This window comes from Penaeus chinensis, chromosome 11 (genome assembly GCF_019202785.1).
Source record: "Penaeus chinensis breed Huanghai No. 1 chromosome 11, ASM1920278v2, whole genome shotgun sequence".
Lineage (NCBI taxonomy): Eukaryota > Metazoa > Arthropoda > Malacostraca > Decapoda > Penaeidae > Penaeus > Penaeus chinensis.
Window position 1 is genome coordinate 9394529 of NC_061829.1, and position 7500 is coordinate 9402028.

General features: G+C 30.4%; 1 long non-coding RNA gene across 1 annotated transcript in view; it reads right to left on the reverse strand.

The window, feature by feature from the left end:
* The window catches only part of LOC125030545, a 14071-nt gene that overhangs the window by 121 nt on the left and 6450 nt on the right, over nt 1–7500 (reverse strand). The window contains exon 2 of the long non-coding RNA XR_007115406.1: nt 1–484. This exon is cut by the window's left edge and continues 121 nt beyond it. This is a non-coding gene — a long non-coding RNA (uncharacterized LOC125030545). The remainder of the gene's footprint in view (nt 485–7500) is intronic.

Here is a 7500-nt window from a genome sequence, read left to right on the forward strand (position 1 = left end):
CTGTACACCTATTTAAAGCAAGACTATATACACAGAAATATGAAGAAGCATTGTATAACCCTTACAAGTATAATACATATGTGCCCTTCCATTTAAGCCGCAAATCATAGGCAATCACAACAACTCCTTTTAACCACAGCTTGTCATTAGAAAAAACAGTTCCAAAGAAAGTTTTTCGCTAGACATTCTTAGTTTTCCATTTGCTAAGAATACTGCTCTTCCTGTGATAGCATTTGCAACTGACCTAATCATGTCAACTGATGGATAAGACAGTATTGTACATTTATTATCACATTCAGATTTGAAGAATTCCAGGACAATGTTAGGGTGAAAATCCTTTTTAATATATATCTGGGTAATACAGTAGTAAATAATAAAATTTACAATACCATAAAACATCATCCTTTTTCTAGACTGTAGTTCAACAACTTATGTGTATTAGGTGTGTATCAGGTGCCTGCCACATGTTCTATACCAGTTGTTCCTGCAGAATGGAAGTTTTTAAAAATTAAATAATACAAATATTTGCATTGTTACCCGTCATAAATCAAGAAAAAAAAAAAAAATGCATATTTCCCCTCTTATTGCACATATCAATAAATTTTCTAGAAAGCAGAGCACCCAAACAAATTCCAGATTTTAATGTACTGAAGTGATGTAGCATGTCATCATTTAGGACTTCCTTAAATTCCATCCAGTAAAATACAAACCCTTACCAAATGCATAGATGTACCTTGAGTGATATTATAGCTGCACTGTAAAGTCAGGTATTATACATAGCTACTTAGAAAGAGCTTAACAAAAAGGATGTTCCAATTCAAATGAAACCCAGAAACTGAATAATGGAAACAAATCTGATTTGGCCTGATAAATGAAGACCCACAAATAAAAAAAAACTTTTATTTAAACAAGTGAAACATTTCTGGAATAAGCATTTGTTTTTTCCAACAAATAAGTGTGCTTATAACCTGGATTTCACTCACATCAAGTGTATTCTTGCAATATGCAAAATGCATAGATGAAATTTACATTATATACAAAGTGTATTTGCAAACAGACCTTGCAATATAGAAATCTGTCCTTAAAAGGAAAGTATAATAATAATACATATTAGGCTTGCATTACTACACAATAAATTCAATATTCCTTTATATACTGAAAATGGAAAACAACAAAGATCTCTGTCATGTACTTAAAGATTACAAAACTAATTACCATACTTAAAATATCAGTGATGATTTACATTTTTTAATAATGATATCTGTATATTTTCTGTTGCCATACCACCCACATTTTATTTTTCCCATCAGTTCATGCATTATTAAATGTAAGGTGCATTTAAGATGAACAGAAAAAATAAAAAAGTGTTCATTAAAAAAAAAAAAATGAATGAAAGTACTTAAGTATCAGATGAATCTTGTCTGTTAATTTATGTCTTTTTCTATTAATATTTAGTATCTATTAGTGCCACTAAAGGATATTTATTATGCAGTTATGTTTTTTGTCTAACTGGCAAGTATAAAGCACTTTAAAAAGTTAAATCTTGAATATGTCCAACATCCAAGATATTACCTTGTCTTTTTTTAACACTAACCACTTCCCAGTTATTGACAGCAAATTAGCTATACATATTTTTCTGTAATGGACAATGTATACAAGCTGAATCTATATTCCCCAAAACGACTGTTGTCTGCTAAAATATATTTCAGAACTGATTAATACCAAGTATATATAAGTAATCATACACTTCAGTTTCAAATATGGTAAGTTTGCCTTTCCAGTTCATAGCATCAGGGACTCTCTTTTTCCACTGTACCTTTCATAGAATAAATAGTCTTCTATAGAATTCTTTTTTTTAGTCAAGTACACTCACTGTTGCTTATATTCTAAAAAGTTGATTACTTGCTGGCTACATTAAAGAAAAAAGGCACCAACCCATCTTCCAGGCATGAAACCTGGAACTCTTTGCTTGCAAGTAAACTCGTCTAATATCTAAGGACAGGGTCTCATCTCAAGCTTATCATCAGCATGAAAACATTTTCTGTCATAGAACTGACATACAAGTAGTGGTCAATATAGAAACAAGACATCTACAAGCAGATACACAATAGGAGAAAGTCTGAAGGATAAGTTTGAAGAAGTCTGTTCATCGTATCTGTTACATGTGTACTGTATATATAATTTCAAATGAGGATTTATATATAATAGACTAATGCAACACTGAGCAATCAAGAGAAAACAAAGATTAATAAGATAGACTGATGGTTACAGCATCATATTTTTTTCTTTAAATCTGTTGGCAGTTTACTGTTCCAAAATATATCCCTGTATTGTACACCAATATCAAACTAGAAACTGTATGACAGATTGATACATGGACTACTTGAAGCTTCAAATCTATGCATTTTGTCCCTCCCTTAGTCTTTCAAAACTAGTTTAACAACAAATGTTTTGGCCTTGCCCATTTGCACTTTTGCACATAATCAAAACACACATACAAATATTGATACACAGAGCAGTAATGCAGATATACAACATATGTGATAGATAGCACATGAAAACCTTTTGAAATTCTTTTCTATGTAACATGCATTCATATATGTTTGCATTTACTTTCACAATCCACAAATCTCTCACTCTACTACATATTACATTCCATCAAGATCCTTCCAATACATGCATTTTATCTCCTTTGCTCAGCATTCAAAAAGCCTCCAATCAACTTGGTTCACCCATATCAATTACCAGTGCTTCTTGTATAGTCTGATTTTAATTGTACTATTCTTTCTTCCTGCTCTCCAGGTATATATATATATATATATATATATATATATATATATATATATATATATATATATATATATTTCCTTATGAATTTGATCTGGTCTTTACATGAAAAACAAATTCCTATCCAAGACTTTTGAGCATTCTATTTATTTATTTATTTAATATTATTATTTTTAGGGGGGTGGAGTTCCAAAGGAAAGGTATAAATGACCAAAACAACTAAAACAGATATAGACAGCAACAATACCGATTTATCGTCTGATAAATGCACAATAGAGGTGGACAAGGTTTTATATACATATCTGTCATGTTAAAAATGTTTTCAAAACTTACTGATGTCTTAGATCATGCTGTCAAAATGCATCAGCATAATAACACAAGATGTGTCAGAATGAGATACTTCCTTCAGTTAATCAGGCATTTCAAGCCTCTTTCTTAACCTAGTTGCACCAAATAGTACTAGGAAAAGTGCTGACATACATAAACATTAATAGAATAACTAATAGAAAAAAAATATAACATAGTGTATTGTTTCTTTATCTCAATAAAGCACAAACAAATCAGACACAAAATACTATAAGAGGTGGGTTTCTCAATCTCACAAATATATATATATATATATATATAATATATATATATATATATATATATATATACACACATACACACAATACTTTATAAACTATTGTGTCTGTATATTTTAAATTTCTTTGTTTTAATAACACAATGAATGCACTGATGAATCAGACTAAAAATGATAAAAACAGATTTCAGAATCTCACAAATATTTAGTGGGATTTTCTCCGCCAATAATATTTTTCTTCTAGTTATTCTATCAACTGGGTTCCTTTGTCACAAAAATAACATTTCATGATCATGAGTTCCAGAGATTATTTTTTTTTTTCTGCAGCACTCTTATCCTTAACCCCCTACCCAAGCTGAATTTACTTTTACAGCAAAGTGTGTCTCTGCCTGTTCCACAATTTATTGTTACTCAAAATCAAATAATCAAGAGTTCCATGCTCAAATGACAATGATAAAACTTATTTGAATAGTAACTTAAAATTTGAATACTGAATCATGAAGCACCTCTGGGTTCTAACCATAGTGGCCCCTCCATGTTTGGAAACCAATAGTTTCAAATAATCATCTATATCCTTGTGTTGCAGTGAAAACCTATAAATACATTTTTTTGGATATACAAAATGTCAACACAGGGCTGAAGCTGTGTCAAATCTTTAATAAATTCCTGGATTGAATTTTTATCATTCTACAGAATGCCAAATATAAGAGCATATATTCTCTTATACTATAGTTTCTAAATGAATGGCAAAAATCTCTACAGTGCTTATTAAATGGCCAAATAAACTATACACAAAATAAATTCACTGGAAGACCAGACAGTAGTTTCATCATCCTGGTTTTCTTCTATAGGTTAGAAAATGAAATCCAGCAAGGTGTCAAACCTGTGGTCTTAATTTAGTTTGTATTGCTGTATTTTTTATTACTTTTCTTATTTTTCTTATGCTTCCTGATTATTTTTATTGCATTGTCTTTCATTATACAGAATGAATGATGGCATGTTTATTAAACTAATATGGAAAAAAAATTAAAATAGGACAAACACAAGCATCTGATTGAAGTATAACAATATATGAAAACTTTAGCAAGATATCACTAATATTTATAATGTATACTAAGTCCATTCCACAAGCTGGCATAAAATTCTCAGGCTGAAAAGTGTTGGCAAAAGTTATTGTAACAAAAATTTAATGTGATATGTATATTATCATATTATATGAACCTAATCAAAGAATCCTTTCAAGAGTTACTGGACTAAAACCAACATGGAATGGACTAAAGTGCCATAATTGTAATATTTCCTTATGAATTTGTCTTTTGGAAACATATACTTTAATTAAATTAAATTACTACTTTATATAGTTGTGGAAAGAGAGATCAGAGATAAAAGTAATGTGTGTGTGTATATATATATGTATATGTATGTATATATATATATATATATATATATATATATATATATATATATATATATACCAGTGAGATTTCACTTAGCTCTGCCAATCAAATTCAAACCAGGAAGCAGGCGAACTACTAGCTCATTCTTGACACTGTTATTATGACTGATAAGTAATTAAAGGTAGTTTGAAAGGCAAAATACATTTTCTAATACTGTTTCTTTATAAATATCTGCATCTTCTCCTTTTGCTTCATCTACATACATACAAACAGTAACTGTATATAAATATGCATCACCTGCTTGCTAAAGGACCAACATCATCTTGAATAAGTATTTGTGCCTAGAAATGTGTTAGTAATAAGAATATATGCCAATACTCAAAAACTGTTTACTCTTTCATATGTGATGGTATGTGAGTGAGTGATGAAATACAAATTGAATAATACATTACCATCAATGTCCTACATGGTCTGTGGTCCTTCCCTTTAGGAAAGTTACAATATATAATGCTATTTTCTTTTATGACTAAGACACACTGAAATCTTTATATATATTTCATTGTTGAGTACTGTAATCTCATGTTATGAAAAAAATCCTTACACATTCATCCCTACTGATATTAAAAACTGTATATAATATCCCATTATTACAAGTTACCCTTAAGAAAGAGCAAACCTTTGAAGAAATCAGTGCAGCATTTACTCAATTTTACACTATTGTCATAACAATAATGTTGAATTAATGCATTAGTGTTCAGGAAGTTTTGGGAAGAAAACTTAAAAAAGGGTTTTTGCTGTTTATGTAATCCTAACCTCATCTGTGGATGCAATTCTTGGACTGGTTTGTAATCCTCTGCTAGGACCTCAAGGCCTTTTTTTAAATCTTTAAAATTTTCCACTTAAGCAGAAGACAACTGGCCCTATATTGTTTACTAAGTGATATGGGAGATCTAACTTTTCTTTCTAATGATGCTATACACAAAATTAGTTTACCTTCACTCAGTTATACATGGGCTTATCTACTTGATAATGGATTCTATAAGACTGAAGGCCAAAAGACAAACACCCATACACATGCACAAGAACAAGCACAAATGCACCTAAGACAGACAAACACCCAGAAACAGGCGCGCGCACGCACGCACACACTCAACCCCACACACACACACACACACACACACACACAAACACACACACACACACACACTCACACACCCACACACACACACCCACACACACACCCACACCAACACCCACACACCCACACGTATATACATTCAAAAATCAAAAAACATTTTGCAAAGTAATTAGTAAAGTGTATTTGTATGTGACTATACATGCACAAGAGTGTACATCCATCTACACAACTGCTTAAAGGGTACAGGATGAAACTCAACATCATTTTTCCACAAATAGCTTTTTTTTTTTTTTTTTTTTTTTTTTTATTGGTCTTTTTCATCCTTGATTTCCAGTATATTCAGTAAGAAGGCTTGCTGAAATCATCCTGCCCAACAGTGCATGATCATCCTTTATTGTTTACTGCAGCATTAGAACATTACAAATAAACAAAAGCAATATATTATCTATATCAAAACTAACAGATATTGCTACCAATTATAATGAGTACATTAATGATTGTTAATGCAAATTAACTATGATCAATTAATTAACTGACATTAAAAACAATGATAACAAAAACTGAATGTTGATGAGTATGCTAACAATGGGATGATAATGGTGATGATAATAATAATAATGGCAATGAATAAATAAAATAAAATTAATAACAGACAGTGGTGAAAATAATAAGAGGGATTGTAAACACCTTAGCACATCATAAAAAAACAAACAAATAAATAGCAATGGTATTCATAAAAAAAAAAAAAAAAAAAAATATTAGTATGATAATGGTGATAATACTGGTAAAAAGGTGAAAACATTTAACAATAATGATGGATTTAATGAAAATTATAATAATCATAATCATAGAACATATAACTGGTGACAAATATTCTAGCTCAAATTCACTGGCAAATCAGGCATATCAAGTACAAATTATACCCTCACTGCAGTAGCATCTATTGTGTATGGTATGGCACTAAAAATCTTCAGTCCGAAAATGTACAATTGAAACAAACCGTTCTCAGGGAAATGACAAACATACATGACAAGAGATCAGGTCACACAGATATAAAAATGTGTGATAGAAAATACTTGTGTGTGTATTTGTGTCTATGTGTGTGCATATACAGACACTCTCAGGTCTACAAAATACTTCCCTTTAAAAATTTTCAATATCACATCATCTTGTAAGATGTGACGAAAGGCAGTTTCTATGATACTTTAGTACTAGCCTTCGCCAAACAGTATAACCAAAGAAGGATGACAATTTTAAAAGCATTTAAGTTGTATATAACATTACAAATCTATACATAATGTATCAATTTAAACTGAATTTACAAAAATAAGTTTTCATTACAGAAATTTTCTGACAATCAGAAAGAGGTTTTCTTCTCTCATTGCTTCCAACATTTCTGGATAATGAAACAGCTTCAAAAGCTAACTTTTTTTGTAAACCAAAAAGCGTCTGCATACTTTGTGATGAAATGTAGTTTCACAGACCTTTTTGTGAAAGACATTTGTTTGTATTTGTGTAGGTGATGAATGAGCATGCCGATAAGTGCATAAATCTGCAAGTACATTTTTTTTTTTTATTATTATTATTTTTTCTCT